Genomic DNA, 20,103 nt, shown 5'->3' on the forward strand with positions numbered 1-20,103 from the left:
AGAAAGTAATGCATCATGATCAATATGCATGTATACTTACCTGAGAAATATAGGTCCCCTTTTCTTCATGGAGTTCTCCTTTTCTCAGAAGTTTGAGTCTCTGATAGTAATCTTTGATGGCTTTTGTCCCCATTGCTTACTCGAGAAATATCTTACGATCTTGACCTCTAGGAAAGACTTGATGTCATCACTTTTTTGTTCTCCGCCCCTTTTATCTCAAGAGGTTGCCAATTTTGCCCAATAGTTTCTTAGAAAGGGAATCATGGAGCCAGCTCTACCAAATGTTTTTTATTGCCCCCTAGCTTGATCATGCCCCCAAGTATTCAATTCGGGTTTGGGGATGAGGCTATGTGAAGGAAGGTTTGACAAGGAGTTGTTTTCATACAGAATTTTTGGAATTTCAAAGCTATTCCAGACACAGAAATCATTTTGACATCGATTCAAAGTAAACTCATTCTAAAGAAATTCAAGTGATTCTTATGGAGAGGTTTTCAGAAGTGATGAAAACTTTTTGTTTTGATTTTGGTGAAAATGTGAAGAACATGAAGTGACATCTGGTTGGTCACAAAAGGATTAAATTTCAATTTGAGGGTTATTGAGGATCGTCTTCAAAGCATTCATTTTATTTGCATGAATAATGAATTTGTTTCGCATGAGAAAGCACTGCCTACCGATCTAGATTGCTTGCCTTTGATCAGAAAGGGCTTGATTAGGCACGTAATGTAGGCTTAGGCTTTTGGCTGTGAAGAAAATGATATTTGTAGGCTCAAAAGGTGTTTAAGGGACTTTAAGACTTAGGATCACTAGTGCTTATATCCCAAACTCTTTTGTTTATACATTTCTGGACCTTGGAATTGATTTGTAAAATGGTCCACGGTCCCCCCCAGTGTTGGGCTTGGGCTCTTTCTCTTTGTTTTTGTTTTCTTCATTTGATTTTGAGCATCATTACATTAGCTTCTTCTTTTTTTATGCTCAGAATTTTGGATCCTTTGGATTTTTTTTATGCCCCCCAGCTTTGTATGGGCACCTTTGATGATTGAAAATTTTCTTTTATACCCTCTAGTATTGTTTGGGCACTTTCATTGTTGAAGACTTTTCATACCCCCAAGAGTTATTTGGGCACTTTCAATCATTATGGATTTTTTGCACTTGCCCCCCAGTGTAGGGTGTGATCCTAGCCAAGGTTATTTTTTAAGAAAAATTTATTAGGCTCAAAAGGGGATTGAAATGATATATTTCAGCCTTGTGAAAGGATTATCAAAGATGGCCTTTCTTCATCTCAAATGCATGCATTTAGGATCGGTAAGCCTTGCTTCATGCAAGTATGCAAAGTGATTTCTCATTATTCATGCAATCAAAACTCAACTTTAGAGTCACTTCATGGTGTTTTTTTTTTTTTGTTTTCTAGGTGTATGGTTACCTCTCTAAGGAATCACCCTAATTTTTAGAACTCGTTTGTTTCGGACAAACACCAACATGATTTCTGTTTTTGTACTAAACTTTGAATTCCCAAAAATCCTCATGTGCGATCATGCATAGTTTTGGGAGAAAAGGGAAACATACCTAAGGATTCTTGATGTAATGGCTTCATGCTTAACAGTCATGTTCAAAATGTTCTTTGTATGAAACAACAACAAAAATGAAGGTATGTTATGAACACAGGAAAACACATGATCTTATTAACAGGAGAGGCTCATTTGACAAGGAAAGCGTTGTGGAATTTTGAGTCAAGTTATCAACAAAACTGGAACAGGTTGAAACAAAATCAAGAAAAAATTTTTAAGCATGATCAAACTGAGGGTTATTTTTGGCAGAACAAGAACAGGCTCCATTCTGCAACGGTGATGCAATTCCCCTTCAGATTGTGTTGAGGCTCTTAATCATGTTGGCCCCTAATTTCTTCGAGCTGAGTCGTTGTTGGGTTTTGAACAAAGATGATAAGTCGGTTGGAAGGAACTTCCTTAGAGGTATTTCTTAATATTTGCTCGAGTAAGCTAGAGGTGAGTCAAACTTGTGTTCAGAGACTCCAACTCTTCTTAAAAATGGACTTTACGGCGAGCACACTCTTCATCTTCTGTGTCAGGTGTTGTCGACTCGTAGGGGACCTATCTTTCCTTTCAGGTGCATGCATGCCAAATGTATGAACATGTAATCTATATGATGAACTTGCCCTTCAAAGGGGTGACATATGATCGTAACTTTTGCATGATGAAACAAGAATCTTGATTCTTGCCCAAACTCTATAATGAAAATTTTCGGAGTGACGGTCATTCTGTCACCCACAAGTCTTGAGTTCAAGATGCTTCAAAAAGGGTTCGCCCATATGCAAAAACAACAGCACATACATTCTAAGGACAGGTTCTATTCATTATGTGAACATGGGTAGGTTTTCTACCTGGTCTTAAAAGGGTCTATGAACTGCTCAGTGACCACCTCACGTGAAGGCAGTATAGGGGTTTACAAGAAATGGTTGGGGCACAGTGTGATCGCCATTACCGAGTAAACACTCAGCTCATAGTTGGACCCCGACTGAAAGTCATGAGGCAGACCGCTACTCCCCACCTAACTTAGAAGCTTGTGTGTGCTTTCAAAAATAAAGACAAGTGATGCATGAAACAATTCTAAAAATGCATGGATAAAATAAAACAAGACAAAAATGGCAAAATTTAAACACATCAAATACACAAAGCTTAGTCCAATATTGTCAGAAACAGTACCTCCCCAGTGGAGTCGCTATTCTGTCGCACGTCAGAAAATCTCGCGCTGCATCGGCTGGCGATTTTTCTCGTTGTTGCATTACTTGAATTGGTTCGTTAGGAGTCGCCACCTAGTAATTTATTGAGGGCTACTAGGAAACCGGATGTACTAGTCTTGTCAGAGATTCGTGGGTAAGGGACTGGTTGTGGTTAGGGAAGGTATTAGCACCCCTAACGCACCCTACCTGAGGTAAGCTACTTCGTGGACTTGATGTGTTAAAGAAGTTTTAAAAATTTTGTCTTTTCATCGGATTTTAGAAATACAACTTCCGTACAAGTTTATACTTCTACAGCGTGATCCAATCAAAATATTAAATCCTTCTTTATTCCTGCCATTTTACCATAGAAAAACATTCACAACTAAAAGACACCACACATTCACTTTCAAGCTTCATGGGCTTGATGTAATTTTAAAAATAAAACTTTAGACCACTTCTAAGGCTTTGATAAATCAGTTATTAATTCTCACAATATATGTAGAAACATGTTCTCACATTTTCATGGAAAATAAAACATGATTTTATTTATCCTTAGATATTGGTGCATGTAAAATTAAAATATTAAATTCCCTTTTTTATACAATAACATACATAAAAAAAAATACAAACACACACACACACAACTTTTTTATTATTATTATTTATTTTTCTTTTCTTTTCTTTTCTTTTCTTTTCTTCTTTTTTTTTTACATCACATTTACACAATACAAATTCAAACAACTAAATAAAAATTACATTAATTAATTTAAAATTTACAAAATAGTCCCTAAAAACTCCAGAAATTGCAAGGAAGGACTTATGGACCCGCAAGAACAGTGGCGGCGCGACTTCCCACGCGCCACCACCACTGATGGCGCGTGAATCCAGGCAGCGTGAGGGGGCTGTAATGGCTTCCTCCCCTCTTCAATCTCCTACTGCCCGTCACCTGCAAATCCAACAAAACACAGCAATGGCAGTTGATTTTCAGTTTTCGGGTCCATATCTGTTTTTGGGTCTTCGCCGTTTCGGATCTGTTTCGGTTCTCCTTTTCAGATCTGCTCCCTCTGTCAATCCTTTCTTCTTCTAGTTTCAGCGCCACCATTGCGTGTTCTCGTCTGGATGGTTGAAGATTGGAGAAGTAGCCGGTGGCTGGAGGCGGACAAAACTGAGATCTGTCGGCGCCGCTGTGTCGGGGTAGCCGCTGGAGGCTGTTGGGTCTGCGGGTTGTCGCTGCTGGTGAAGGGCTGTTCCTGGAGGAGGCAGGCAGACCGATTTGAGAAGAGGACACTGTTGACGGGGAAGGAGATGTTGTGGGCGGCCTCTGTGGTTGCGGTGGAAGGTGGTGATTGCGAGGGGAAAAAGAAGCGGCCGGGAGGGATGAACGACCTGTTAGCCGAGGGAGAAGAAGTTTTGATCGGCGACTGGAGAGAAAATCAAAACCGGGGGGCGCTGTTTGGTTTGCTTTTGGCCGAGAGGAGGACCAATGAACGGAGGGGGGGTTTGCCTTTGCTTCTTTGGTTTCGGCTGGAGAAGGAATCGGCTGCTTGGTGAGAGTTGAGGGAAAGATTGAGGTTGATTTGTGGCTGAGAGAGGAGGACGGTGGGTTGTGCCGATTTTGGGAGGAAAATGAATGGGAACAAAATGGCTGCTCTGATTTGATTTCAACGAGTGGGGGAAATGGTGGAACCAACCAGGTCTGAAAAATGAAGACCACCGGGGGCTGTGTGCAGAGAAGAAAAATCTCTCTGATGGGTGGCGGCGGCGGCTGGGTTAAGGAGAACAAAGAGTTAGGTTTAGGGTTTCTTTTTCTCTTTTCTATTTGTCAAAATTGCCCCCCCTCCCCTTTTAGATTTGAGTTGTTGGCTGCTATTTATAGGCAAAGTATTTCTCGGGCCTCCAAATTGGTCCCTCAATTTTTGTGTTTGGCCCCTAATTTCAATCAATTCACTTGGTAAAAATTAAATTTGGTCTCTTAAAATTTCAATCTTTCCAATTAAGTCCAAATTAGGCTCTCAAACTTAATTTTTCACCAATTAAGCCCTCAAATTAATTTGACCAATTTAAAGTATAATTAAGTCCTTGCACTTAATTAAATCCCTCAATTGGACCTAAATTAGTTCTTAAACATAATTAAAATTTAATTTGGCCCATGATTAAATCAAATTGGTCCATTAAAAATTTAATTATGTCATTGGACTTAATTTTCATGCAAATTCGTCCAATAATCATTTAATTTGACCTTCGAATTTGCATTTTTCTATTCTCGGGCATAATGGGGTACAATTAGGCCTTGAAATTCCTCCGAAAATTGTGGCTTGATTTTTTCCTATTTTTACAGTCTTTTTTTATCAGCGTTATCCACATTGCCAGTCTTTATTTTATTTTTTGATTTTTATTTTTTTAAGAAAGTGAATTTTGGGGAATAACCCGAATTGGGTTATGACAACATGGGTTAAAGATACATTGTGTTTTAGGTTGTATGTGCATATAAATAAAATAAAATAAAAACAAGAAAATAAAATTAATAATAGAAAAAAAAAAGAAAAAGAAAAAAATAATAATAATCCCAACCCAAGGAAGTTTTCCTTAAACATTTGAACATAATATTGTTTTCTTCCAACAAAAGCCCCATCATCTTTGTTTTCATATATTGAGCACATCAAAAGAAGGTTTATTAATATTTTGTTTAAGAAATATGAAGCAGGAATATAAATTTAATGAGAGTTTGTTTATCTGGATAGATTAATGGAAGTTGAATGATGAATGCCTTGCTTTGTGGAACTTGCAAATTATTTCTCTATTTTAACGCTTTTGATTACTAGGGACTAGTAATAAGCTGGTTGGGGGGTGATTAGTACTTAAAAGTGCATGTTTATCAAGGTTTTATATCATTATTTTGCACTTGAAGTATCAATAACTCCTTAACTAAAGCATGTTTTATAACAAGTTTGATATTATAAGATACCTTAATTTATGGTAAATGTTCATCTTAAATGCAGGCCTATCACATAAATAAAAGGATTGATTGATGAGTTTAAGTATTGAAAGTGAAAGGACAAAGAGATGGCCAAACTTAGAAAAGAGATGTTGGTGCAGTTCAAACCGGAACATTACTCGGTAATTGGATCATATCTGGAGCTCTAGATCTCGGATTTAGGTCCATTTTATATGGATGGAAAGGTAAGACAAAGGCCTACAACTTTCATAGGAGCCCAAGATTTAAAAAGGCCGTTTTGAAGTCCAAATTTAAGGAACAACGAAGAAGTCCGAAGCTGTCCTGCAGCCTAGACACTGTTTAGTGTTCAGCCCATATCTTGAGTTCTAGAAGTTCAAATGACCTCATCTTTTTTTTATTGGAAAGCTAAGACAATTTCCTAGAACATTCTTGAGGGTTATGTGTAAATTATGATGTTAGCAATGACATCTTATTCAGACAAGAAGATAAGGATTGTCACCAAGTCAAGATGTGGCCACCCACTCATCAATTAGTCAACAAATCAATAGTTCCAAATTTTGTCCTATAAAAGGAGGCATTTACCATGTATTGAGGCATCTTGGTTTCCAGATCAAGATCAAGCCCATACTGTATGGTATAACCGACACTTGAGCTATGAAAGGAACTTGATTTGTTGTTAGCATAAGTTATAATCATGAATGCCTGCCAACATTTACAAGTATTAGCTTTATTCAAATAAGATAGCTAATGTAATCATGTTAACAATTTATAATCTGATTGGAACCTCCTTTATGTGTGGTTTCCAATTGAGTAATAAGAGTTTATACTATACTTGTTTGAAGTACCATTAGTGAATCCTCTAACCTTAATATTTGTTTTTATCATTTTTTAATCCTTACATTAATCTTTCATCTCAAAGTTCTCATTAATTTCTTCATCTTCTTCTTTTATTATTATTATTATTACTACTACTACTACTACTACTACTATTAGTATTAATATTATTATTACTATTATTATTATTATTATTATTTACATTTTGTTTATATTATATAATATATCTCTTTGATCTTTTCATAAACTCAGTATATAAGCTGGAAACCTGTGACCCGATCTTTTAGATCATTCTCAGGTATAACAACGCCACGTACTGAGTATTATTATTACTATTACTATTATTGTTGTTATTGTTGTTATTATTATTATTATTGTATTGTTATTTATAATTTATACAATTAACCTCTCTGTGGTTCGACCCCAGTCTTGCCGGGTTATTTATTACTTCGACACTCCTGCACTTGGGAGAAGACATCAATCTTTTGGTCGTGTCAAATATTTATAATTTAAATATACAGATGTATAACTTTCCATGTAAACATAAGACTGAAAGTGATATATAATGGAGGGGATGACCTCCATAAAATAAATTTTGTTTTAGAATTCATAAAGACAAAGAGACTGGTAACGTGTTTTGATGGATAAAATAACAAGAGAAATGAATAAATATTTCTAAGAAATAAGTGAGGTAATAAAGAATACATTATAATAAAGGATAATTTAATGAAAATGACAGAACTGAAGGTGCAATCATCAATTAAAAATTAGTGATGTTTGGAACGATAATAATATTCGATAAATAAATAAAGGTAGAAATTTTAAAATGAATATATTCCAAAATAATAAAATGACGTTAAAGGTTTAGAAGGATAATTGATATTATTTGATGTGAAGATTGAACAAGAAAATCTAGATTGTTGATGAAAAGTCATGAACTGACCAATTTTACATTAGAAAGTAGAGCTCTCAATCCAATCGTCGAATCGGGATGAAATTTTGCATAAAATCTATTAATATGTTTTCCTACCTTGGTGAAAGATCTCATCCTAATGAGAGTTTGGTAAAGACTAGCGATTTAAGTAGAAACAAACCGGATAGTTTACATAAAAAATAAAATAAAATACATAAATGAGGGTCATAAATGTAATTAGGGGAAAATGTGCCTTAAAACAACAAAAGGCCACCTGTTCAAAAAAAAAAAGGGGTGAGAGACAATTGAGAATTCGGCTAGAGAGAGGTGCAGAATTTGAAGGAACCAATAATGCTCTGATGGCCATATCTCTGGAATCCACCGTTGGCTCATGCTGAGTTGTGGATATATTATTCTTCTCACACACCTATACTGGCTTCCAGAGGTATTTGAAGGCAAATAATCCATTTGACAAAAACTGTCATCAGAAGTTTCTTGGAAAACAAAACGAAACACACCTGCAGGGCAGTTTTGGTCGCCAACCGATTTCTCTCTCTTCCACCATTGGATCATTCCTCTTTTTGGATATGTGGTGCGCCTAGATGTTGCCTTCATTCTGGGCAATAGAGATTGGAAACACACTCTCCAACAAGGTGTCGTTCATGTGAATAGTAGCGTGTCCATTTTCAGGATAGTTCAGTTTTATTCAGATCTATGGAGATCCAACCATTGGATCATTCTGATTTTGAGATATATTGTACAAAACTCAATGATCTATATTTTGGTCATTGGGTTCAAGAAAATAATCAAAGGTGGATTACTTATTGCTTTTTTAATTTATTGCTAGTCTTAGTAAAAATTTAGGAAGCTTGATTTAATTACATGTTTTGATGAAATTAGAACTGTGTGGGTGTAGGGTTTATGTAAGATGTGATGGTAAATTATGTTCTTGTTATTAGTGTTGTTATTGATTAATTGTGTTGTAAAATGTGTTAGGGAAGTTTTGAAATTTGGATGAAGGGACATTGAGTTTGTTGATTTAATGGATATGTGTTTTTACGCATTACAAAGAAATGGGTCTAATGGTAATTGAAAGAAAACTTGAAGAAAGTTGTATCCTCAATTTAATGCAAAGATTTGGCCTAGACATATAAATGAGAGGACGAGCTTAATTGTTTTTATTGCTATGGAATTTGAGTTGAATGAGGTTAGAATAGATATGAAATGAATGAGTAAAGGTTTATCTGGAATAATTAAGAAAGGGAATCATCCCTCACCATGAATGAAGGCATTCGACCAAATGAAGAAGAACTAAGGAGATAAGACTTTGATTCATTTTCTATGTAAATTAGGTATGGATGCATTTATGTGTATAAAAAAAATTTAGGTAAAGTCTCAATTGGAAGAATTTTAAAAGGATCCAAATTCTCATCATAATATGGAATTCAACCAAAAATGGAAATCTTGAACTTGTGCTTATGTAATTGTTAATGTTTATGTCGAGGAAAATATAGTGGACTAACTAGCTTGAATAGAGTTAGTGGCACTATTGTACTAACCGTCGAGTTAAATGTGTAATAACAAAAATGAAGTGTACTGATTTTAGGGTGATAAATGAATGGTATATTATGATTAAATTATTGATGCTCGATTTATATATGTATATTGATGATGTGTATGTGTTTAAATAATTTATATGAAGGAAGCAAGTGTATTGCACCTTGTCTTTTTAATTTGTGTAAACTTATTATAAATTTTAGAATTTATTATTTTATTGCTTCAATGATATTGAAATGAATAAGAGTATCTTATGTGCAACGGTACCTCTATTAGCTAGGATAATATTTAAATGAATAGGAATGACTTGCATACGTTGTTATGTATCGAATTAATTATGTTATTATGGTCGTAGTGTCGATAACTAAGTTTGTGTGTGAATGATACTTAGCAACAGTGGTTATAATGCATATGATGTTAAAAAAAAGGAAGAAAAAAAAAAGAAGAAGAAGAAGAAAAGAAAGAAAGGGGATCAATACGAATGGAAATTTCAAGTGACATTGATTAGCTATCCGGGTTTAGATAGCTAATGGTATCAATGAGGTTTCATTGGTACCGGCATTTAGGGTGACATTGATTAGCTATCTGGATTTGGATAGCTAATGGTATTAATAAGGTTTCATTGGTATCAGCATTTCAGATGACATTGATTAGCAATTCAGGTTTGGATTGCTAATGGTATCAATGAGGTTTCATCGGTGCCGGTATTTGTTAAATTGATTAGTCGATCCCGAGCAATTGGGTGACTAATGATGTTAGTAAAGATTACTAACATCAGTAAGGCTACTCCTGGTTCAGTGAAAAAGATAAGTTGATTAACTATTCCAAATCGAGAATAGTTAATGATATCAATGGGTCATATTGGTATCGGCAACCATTTCTGATATGATTAGCTACTCCAGGTAAGGAGGCTAATGATGTCAATGGTTCTTGACATCGACAACTTTAATGGTAAACCAGATATTAATAAGATTTGATAGTCTAGATAAGAATAGTTAATGATACTAATCGGTTGTGTTAATACCGGTATATGAATGTAATTGATTAGTCTATCCCAATATTAGAAGACTAATGATACTAATGAGATTTATTTGTGTCGGCGATTACCTTCCGGAAAATAAAAGGGAAAATATTGATTAGTTATTCCAAAAGAATGAGATAAGCTAATGATACCAAAAGAGGAATGTCTTAGTATAAAGTGAGAATTGATTTATAAGGAGATGGTGTTCGAAAATCATTGAGTTGTGTTAAGCTTTTCAAGATGCAATTATTCTCAACAAATGAGATAGGATATTAGATGGATATTGGTAATAGATTGAAAATGCATGTTGAAAAGGAGGTTTATACCTAATTTTATGTCTCAAAAGAAATTTTACGGAGATTACTGCATATCATTGTTATTGTTTGTTGCTACCTTTTTATATTTATGTATACATGTTAATTTTTATTTTCAAGTCTATCAAGGTCGTGTTCGGAATGATATTGGTTTAGTTACATTTTGCTTTTGACCACGTAATTATTAGTAAATTAAGAGTCTTATCTCCTAAAACTTGAAATGTAATATTAATTTGTAAATTTGAATTATGACTTTAATCTAATGTTTGTAGCTTTAAGTACCTATTTAACCATGCATGTTTAAAGCTGAAATCAAATCTTTCACTTGAATTACATTATATGACATTATTGAATAACATGTGTTGTATTGATAATGATGAGTTGGGTTGAGATCCAAGATGATTGAATCAGGATGTGAATTAAAATTAGAAGTATAATATGATTGTATCGATAACTTGGGACCTCTTAGTATAAGAGAGACTCTACTGAAATTTTGGTGAAAATTTAGTGGAACCAGTATATCAAAAAAACAATTACCTGAAAATTTTCAATGTATCACGAAAAAGGATGTTAGAAATCGGGGTTGTTACATTTTGAACCTTTGATTAAAGAAATCTAATTTTTCATTTGATGAAAATACTTTTAAATTTACATCTCGATGATATTGTTGTAATAACTGGACATCAATAAACATGATCATTAAAATTTATGGCTTGGTTCCAAAACAAGAAAGATGATTTCATGAAAACACATTTTACAATAAAATTCTCTTATTGACTAAATTTACAAAGTTTATGGCAAGAATGATGATGATGCATTGTTTCCTTTTGATGGATATTAGAAAGATGAACACAACCAAATCGATTTAGGGTAATTCTATTTGAAAAAACTCATGGCAATGATGATAGTCAAATGATGAGCTAATGAACTCTTTTTGAAGTTGAGAATAGTAAATCACAACTTATTTATTAGTGATTATAAAGAGTGGAAAATGGTGAACAAATACTCTTAAACTATACTTGAGGGAAAAGACAAAGATAAGGAACAATTCACTAAGTATTAAATGGTACGATATTTCTCAAAATGAAAATGTAACTCTTAAATAAGGCTTGAATAACATGGTTTTGTGAAGCTACCATAACAACATAAACATATAGGCAGATATCATATCCAAGCAAATAACTTGTATATCATAGATGTTTGGATTCTCTTTTTAATTTTGCTATTAAACAAGTTATATATATGTTTCTAAGAAAAACTAGCTATTTATAGTTGTTATAGTCCCACTAATAGCTAAAACAATTGACTGCTCAAATTTGTCAAGCCAATCAGTCAAACAGTTCCTACAAAATTCTAGATTTAACAATTTAACCTAGGTGAATTCTTAGAATCATCTGACTTAGATTTTATCTTATTATTATCAATCATTTAATTCATGTAAAGTGACGTATGTGAGTTTATTGTAATTGTGCTATCAAGTAAGATATAAAGATTTACATTTAAGCACTAAAATGAACACTTATTCTAAGTCTTCACTTTGCTCCCTTCTTGGACTTCCAAATTGAGTTCTTCACGTATTTTTTCATGCTTGTTGATATGTTCTTTGTATAAAACATGTTCAAAACTTATTCTCAACCAAGCATATTATAATTCCAATTTCCATTTTATTATTGTTGTTACCTATTTTTTACCCCATAAAAAAAAAAAGCAAAGAAAATTCAAAAATATAAGAGGATACATATAAAGAAATCCAAGAAGATTGCCCAAGTTGGGGGTGAAGGACAAAAATGACAAATAAAAAAGTTGAGGGACTAGAATTTACAGGATTGGAAAAAATCAGCAACTCAATTCTGATTGAAGAAAGACCCATTCAGTGAAAATATTTTTATTTGGGTTAATTAAGGATGAAATTGCATGAAATTAAGAGTTTCAGAGGCAATTAGAGATGCAATTAAAAGCAATTAGAAGAACAATGACTAAATGAAATATGTCAAATCCCAAATTAAAAACCTTAATTTCTAGGGATTTAACCCAGACGATGTGTCATTCAACCTCTGTTCATCTTCTTCCTTGGCAGTTCATGATGATTAAGTTGGCACCTTCCAAGAGCTCGTTGTGGAGTTCTAGACCACTAAATGGTTGTGGTTTTTTGTAAATGGAAGATGAACATCCCCTATGTAACCTTATTTCCATGAAATTAGATGTTTATATCCCAATTCTTCCATATAACTCTCCAAAATCTTGTCCCTAATCAGTCATTACTCAATTTTCAAAGTTTCGGCTAATTAAGTTGGCATCTTCAAGTGATTGAATGTGAAGTTATAGACCTTTAAATTGAATAATGTTGGATCTAAACAAAATATGTGCACCCCCTTTATTAATTTCATGTGGCTCTCAACGACGATGACATTGGAATTGCTCTAATAAAGTCTCGAAAGTGGACAACTCAGTCAACCTTGATTGAGATACTCATTTGTGCAAAATCACCTAACCTTTTCGTGTGTTCACACTTCAAAGCTCCCAAAGAGTTCTTATCAAGGGCTACTAATCATTCCCCCAAGATCATAAGGTGAAGAATGCATGCATTTATCTCCAAGCAAAGGAAAACCACTTAGGCTAAAACCATCATTGCAAAAACCATTAAAGGATAGAGGTTTCGGTTGTGAAATTTTGTCCAAAACTCTCTCATTTTGATCAAAGAGCTTAAATTTGATCAATATTTGATGAAATCTATCAAAAACCTTAGAAAACAAACCTATAACTACCCTTGGAAATTCAAGCTGAAAAGGGGAGAGAATAAGAGAAAAAAAGGGAGAGAGATGCTAAGAAAATACCCTAGTTGTGAAGGTTTATAAGTCTAGGATAAGGGTTTCTTTATCTTTGAAAAGACAACAAGTTTGTGGGGATAAAACTTTACAAGAGAAAGCAAAGAAAGGTAGTAATTGTTCTAAGGATTTGAAGGTATATTTTGTTTAATCTAAATGGAGTCCATATGACCTCTTGATTTGATTTTGATTGTCATTTGGTTTGTATTTATGCTTACAAGTATGGATATGTGTTTGGAATGTTCAAAAAGTTGAGAGATATTTTTTTTTTTTTTTTTTGTTATAGGTTTTTTTTATTCTATAGTTTAATGTTGTTCTCTAAAGCATTTTAGAATATGTTTGTTTTTTTATGTAATAAAAGCCTTTTGGTTAAGTTAGTTTTTGATAAAATAGTGTTTTTGTTTTCTTAGTTTTGTTAATGCATTGATAGGCCATGTTATTAATCCTGGTTTTATAAGGCTTTGGTCATAACCAAAATATGTTTTTAAAATAATTTTTGAATCCAAATTTCATGGATAAGCTTGCTATTTTTATTTGCCAATTTAGGAAAATAGGATTTCATGCAAATTTTTCATGATTTGTTGTTTTTTATTTGTTTTGGTTCAAATGTATATTACTATGACATTGTGGTTTGTGTGAATCAAAACGACTTGGTTTTGAGGCTTGGTATGCATTTCTAAGTTTGGTAGTAAGCTGATGCATTTTTAGGCAAAATTTGGGTTGATATTCTTCATGTTCTTCCCAAGAACATCACCTTAGCTAAGAGTTTTTGACCTGTTTTATTTCATTTCTTTGAATCTTCACAATCACATGACATCATTAGACAAAATCCTCATGACAATATAGGGTCTTCATACATCAATAACATATTTTTAATATCAGGGTTTGGTTTCGGACCAAAATCCTCTTTTGACAAAATCGTGTTGATTTAATAATAATGATCGAAGCAAATGGACCTTTGATCCATGCTTGATTGCGAAAAAAACCTTGCCTTTTATTGCTTGAAATCTGGTATGGTTTTATTTTCATGTTGCTAGTTTTGAATTTGAATGTTCTTTATTTTTTTATGTTTGATCTGGTATGGTTTGCCTTCCATGATAATTAAACTATGGCAGGGTGTTTACATGGACCCTTCGTATAATAATTTATCTAGACATACAAGCCTATAATAAATTTAAAATGTCAGATTTATTCATAAGAGTAATTTTTTTTCTAAGTCATAAACTAACCATCGGTTAGAAACCCATCAAAATCATTAAATCATATAAAGACCACACAATTCAGCTTATCAGGGTGTTAATATCTTTCCTAGCCACAACTAGCCCCTTACTCTAGAGTTATTAACAAGACCAATACACCCAAGTCTCCTAGTGACCCTGAACCAAACAACTAGGTAGCGACTCCTTGATCCTTAGTGCCGCTACCTAGCCACAACTAGTCCATTATCCTAAAATTCTTGACAAGACCAATACACCCAAGTCTCCTAATGACCCTAAACCAAACAACTAGGTAGCAACTCCTTGATCCTTAGTGCCGTTAGCCCACGTGCAACAATTATTATCATCAAAATATATAAAAACATGAATGTGTGGCTCTTAAAGTTAACAATGTTGGGCTTGTCTCCTAGTTCTTAGGGTCCGACGTAGGCTTGATATGTCTTTTTAACCTTAAAACAAGTTCAATAGTGAATTGATGATTTTTTTGTCAAGTTGACGTGATGCTTTGATTAAACCTTTTTCAACTATCAAGTCAATAAGTCTCCTAGTATTAAGGAGCAACATAGACCTGACATGTTTTTTTAACCTCAGAACAAGTTTGATAATAGATCGATGAGTTTTCATCAAGTTATCTCAGGTTTAAGCTTATTTTTAATGGTTGGGTTGGCATGTCTCCTAGTTTTAGGGATCAACGTAGACGTAATACATTGTTACTAACTTCAAAATTAGTTCATTAAGGTGTCAATGAGTTTTTCATCAAGTCAACGATATGCTTTGATTAAATTAGGATTTTAACGGATAAACCGACGAGTTTTTGTATGGTGCTTCATTGTTCATATAACCAATATTTTTCTTTTTTAAATTTCATCCTTAAACTATTTTTTTTCTTTTTTGATTTGTTCTTTTAAGAGTCTAATTCTATGAGACAAAATTCTCAATTGCATTAGAAAGATAAGGTTTAAAGTGAGAGGACCACAACGTAAAATATGAAGAAAAAGAATCATGGTCAATCTCAAAGCTTTGAGGATTATTTTTTTGCTTTGGTCCAAAAGGGTTATTTTATTTATTTTTTAATCCCTGAATTAAAAAGAGGAGAGAGAAACTCATTGTAAATTAATGAAGTTATCATTTTACCATAATTTGGCTATATAAAAAAAAAAGATCTTTATATCTATGGGTTTCTCTTCTCAAGACGAGTTTGATAGAAGTAGTTTTTTTCTCTAAACATAGTGCAGGGAAATAGACCTGGTTTGGTTTTGGTTTTTTTATTTGGTTGATTTTTTTTTTGTTTTTCAAGTGATTTTAAAGTATTTTTGGGTTGTTGGGTGATTTATATAAGTTATTACAGTGTTTTGATGCTTTTTTTAGTAGAAATTGATTTTTATGGCAAAACTTCCCCTTATTTTTTTTGGCCACTATAGTGATGACCAGATTTTGAGCAGCAACCTATGAAGCGACCTATCACCTACTTAATAAAAATGGAAGTGGATAACTCGAAAAAGAAAAAAAAAAAAAAAAAGAGGGATGTGGGCTTAGCATGTTTTTGTTATTTCTTTAATTTAAATTTTTTAAAATTAATTAGTTTAAATTATTATAAATAGATTAATTTATTTTACTTAAATTAATTAATAATATTTTTAAAATATTATTTTATTAAATGTCATTCAATTTTTACTTTATTTTTGAATAAGAGTATAGTAGTCTTTTTATAATATTAGTAAATAAAAATTACAATCTATCATTTTTTTTTATTTGATCATATTGCTTTTCTGATAGCGTATATTTTTATTAATATATAATTAAATAAAAATTTCTTTATAAGAATTATTTTATTAAATCCAATCAGATTCATAACTTAAATTACGAGTTTAGTATATTAACTCAAGTTAATTCAAGTTGATTGAAGATATCATTGTTTTGATATTTAAAATAAAATTTTACGTCATATATATTAAATTTTGAGTTAATAATGAAAATCTTGAATACTTTAGCAACTCCTCATATTACTTTAACATTTAAAAAGAGTTTTAGTCCAGTCCAGCCAAGCATGGATCAATTACCTAGTAATTACAAAAACATATTGAGTCCAAGTTTCAGAAAACAAAGCAATTCCCTCGTTAATATATATATATATATATATATATATATATATATATATATATATATATATATATATATATATATATATAATACCCATGGTTTCATAGGGCCAAAAATCCAATAATACTCAAAAATATATCATGATGGTTTACGAAATCGTTATTTACTTTCTTTTCAAAGCAGGGAGTATAAAATAAACTAGTGGCATTGAATTAAAATGTTAACTATCTCATTTTCATAAAGAAAAAAAATCTTTGGAAATAGGAAAAAAATGATAAATATTCAAAACTTAATAAAATATATGAGATTTAATAGACGCAGGAGTTAGGATTAAAGGCCTTAAGAAGAAGTTTACCAAATGAACGTCTGGAGCTGTCCCAAAGATCTGTTATTCCCATTTAGCCCATATCATGGGGACCTACCTCCAACTATCTCTACATTAATAGTCCCAAAACACCGGGCCAGTTTCGTCATTTACGTGGTAGACCTCACAGCCCACGTTTCGCGGGCTAAACGGGAAATATTGGCGCCAAATAAAAATCCAAAAGAATTTGAATGTGGCACGCGTTTTCGGCTTCCCGCCAAGACTGTCACGGGCAGCCCGGTGAAACCGCGTGAGGAAAAAAAAGAAAAAAAGAAGAAGAAGAAGCAAGAGTCAAAATGGGGACAGGCAAGGGAACGGAAGTCGATGATTGATTAATGTTATTTGTCAGCCTGAGTACAACTCGGTCCTCAAACAAGACTAAAACTCCCAATCAGATCACTATCCATATAACATTATCCAACCAAGCCTAAAAAATAAGATAAAGACCTCCTTTTAAAATGATATAATTTAATTGATCAGATTCTAAGTTTATTCTATACAAATTACCGGTTTGAATCTTATAAATCTCAGGATCACTAGAAGCTTACATGATCATTAACTTTAAAACTTGTAAAATTAATTGAAATACGCGTAAGTTAATCCGGACACCCTACTAATAATAATAAATAAAAAAAAGATATAAACGCAATGGATTTAGATTTTCTGTTCTTTGAAAATTGTGTGATGGTTAGAGGATAAGAATGTATTTTGCCAGGTTTCTGGACGCTATTACCCTTCAATTCTTAGAATCTTCTTTCTTCACTTTGGATTCCCTCGAAAGCCCATGTGTACATGACCAACACCCTCTCCCCTCCCTTTCCTTTATTTCTCCCTCATAGGATTCCCCTTCTCGCTTGCGTTCATCTACCCTTTCTCCATTAATTGCCAAATCCCCCGATTATATTCCCTGCCACGGAACCAATTATTTGTGCCTTGTTCAGAGTGTAATGTATTAAAAGAAGTCTCAGGTTTTGAGCATAAATAAATTTGCCCATGTGAGGTAATGAGACTTGGGAGCGTAAATCATTAAGACTGAGCCAGAATATACTTTCTAGCATCTGTTCTTGTGTTAGAAAACTGTGAGCTTAAGGGGAGAGAAAGAGATCTAATAAGAGCCTGCGAGTTCAATTTTCTTTAGAAAACTAAATGAATTGCTTAAAAATAAATTACTATATAATTAAATATTAATTAATTACTATGCGTAAAACGAGAGTAATTGTAGTTAGTTAATTTACAATTATTTAAGGCAAGTTTTATCTTTTATGTAAAATAAGCATTCTTTCATCTCAAAATATCACTTTCCATGCTTTTTTAAGTGAAAGCTAATACATGTTTAGTATATTTTTATAAAAATTATTTTTCACTCTCAAGAGTTAAGTTGCTGTTTTTTAAAATCTTAATCAAATTATTATTATTATTATTATTCTTTCCTTTAAAGCAAAGCATACAAACTAGGAAAATAGAATGTAAAATAGGTTATGTATTATTTGAGAAAGGGACTTGATTTTGATTGACGCACAAACTAATTTCCCTTATGGTCAAAAGAAAAAAAAACATTATTTAAAGAGTTTGCGAGTTTACATACTTATTTAACTCAAATTAAAAAATAACTTAAGTCAACCTGAATTTATAATGCACCAAAATCATGATCTAAGTTATAAGACTTGAATAACCTCGTATAAAGCAAATCAAATTAAAGAGTAACTCAAGTTAATTTGAGCTAACCTATCAAATTAGAAACTCAAGTCATAAGGTTAAGATAACTTCACAGAAAACAAATCAAAACATAATATAAATCACAATTTTCAATCAATCCAACATTGAAGGATAAAAAATAAAATTAAAATTAAAATTAAATTAAAAAAAATAAAAAATAACCCAAGTCAACTCGAGTTAACTCTGAAAATTTTTATATTATAGTATGCAAGAGATACATCACTTTTATCTTTCTAACTATTCATGTCATATATATATATATATATATATATATATATATATATATATATGGTTTTAATAAGCTGTTATTTAAAACAATAGTTATTTTGGTGGAGTTAAATATAAAAAATAAGAGCATTAGTCAGATAACTAGGTTTCAACTAAATGAAAACTTTTTTATCTTTTTTTCAGGTTATCTTAAATTTTTTTTTGTTGATTCTAAATTCTTATGATTTGTATCAAATTAATAATCTATGAATTTTATTTTTTTTTGGAAAAACCTATGTTAATATAAAAAGCTAAAGGAATCATGCTAGAAATGTTTTTGTTCTTTTGTAAATAGAGTTGAAATAATTACTTTTCTTACAGGACACAATATTATTGTTATACAATTAAATAAATAAAATTTGACAAATTCCTATCATAAACTTTTTTTTTAACATTTGTTAGCATTATCTTTTTGATTTGTAATTAAAAATTTTTTTATGGTGTAAAATGCATTACCTATGCCTACATTTTTCTTTTAAGTCAACAAAAAAATATTCAAGTACAATCCATAATAAATACAAGCACTTGACTAGTTAATAAAAAAACAAAAGAAGTTCTCTTCGCATAACACTATTCACTAAAAAAATTATATTTTTAAATTTAATTTTCTAATATATATATTTTTTCATTTTAATTTCTTCCTTTAACATTAAATTTATTATAATTCAGCTTAATAATTATTTTTAATTTATTTTTTATAAGATTATTCCAGAATCATGACCTAAACCGCTAGTTTGATGGGTTAATATAGTTGATTTGAGTTTTTTTTCTCAATTTAATCCTTGAATATTTGATTAATTAAGAATTAAGTTTTGTAATTTATTTCTGTTTGTTTTTATAAAGTTATTTCTATCTCATGAATTAAGTCATAAGTTTGGCGAGTCATTATTTTATGTCTTTTTTTAATCTATTTTTTAATTATATTTTTCAACACTAGATTGATTAAAAATTAAACATCATAATTTATTTTAATTTGTTTTATATTAGGTTATCTCAGTCCTATGATCTAGATCGTGGGATTAGAAGTAAACTTAGGGTGACTACGATTATATTTTTGGTTCATTTTTCAAATATTTTTTTTTAATTTTATATGTCAACATTGAATTTATTAAAAATTAAGTTTCATAATTTATTTTGATTTATTTTTTATAAGACTATTATAATATCATGATTTCATACATGGATTTTCATGTTAACTTGGATTAACCTGAATTAATATAATATGTAATCATTTTAATATTTATTAAAAATAATTTTTATATTAATTTGAATTAACTCAAATTAA

Source organism: Populus alba, chromosome 17 (genome assembly GCF_005239225.2).
Source record: "Populus alba chromosome 17, ASM523922v2, whole genome shotgun sequence".
In the NCBI taxonomy this organism is placed as follows: Eukaryota; Viridiplantae; Streptophyta; class Magnoliopsida; order Malpighiales; family Salicaceae; genus Populus; species Populus alba.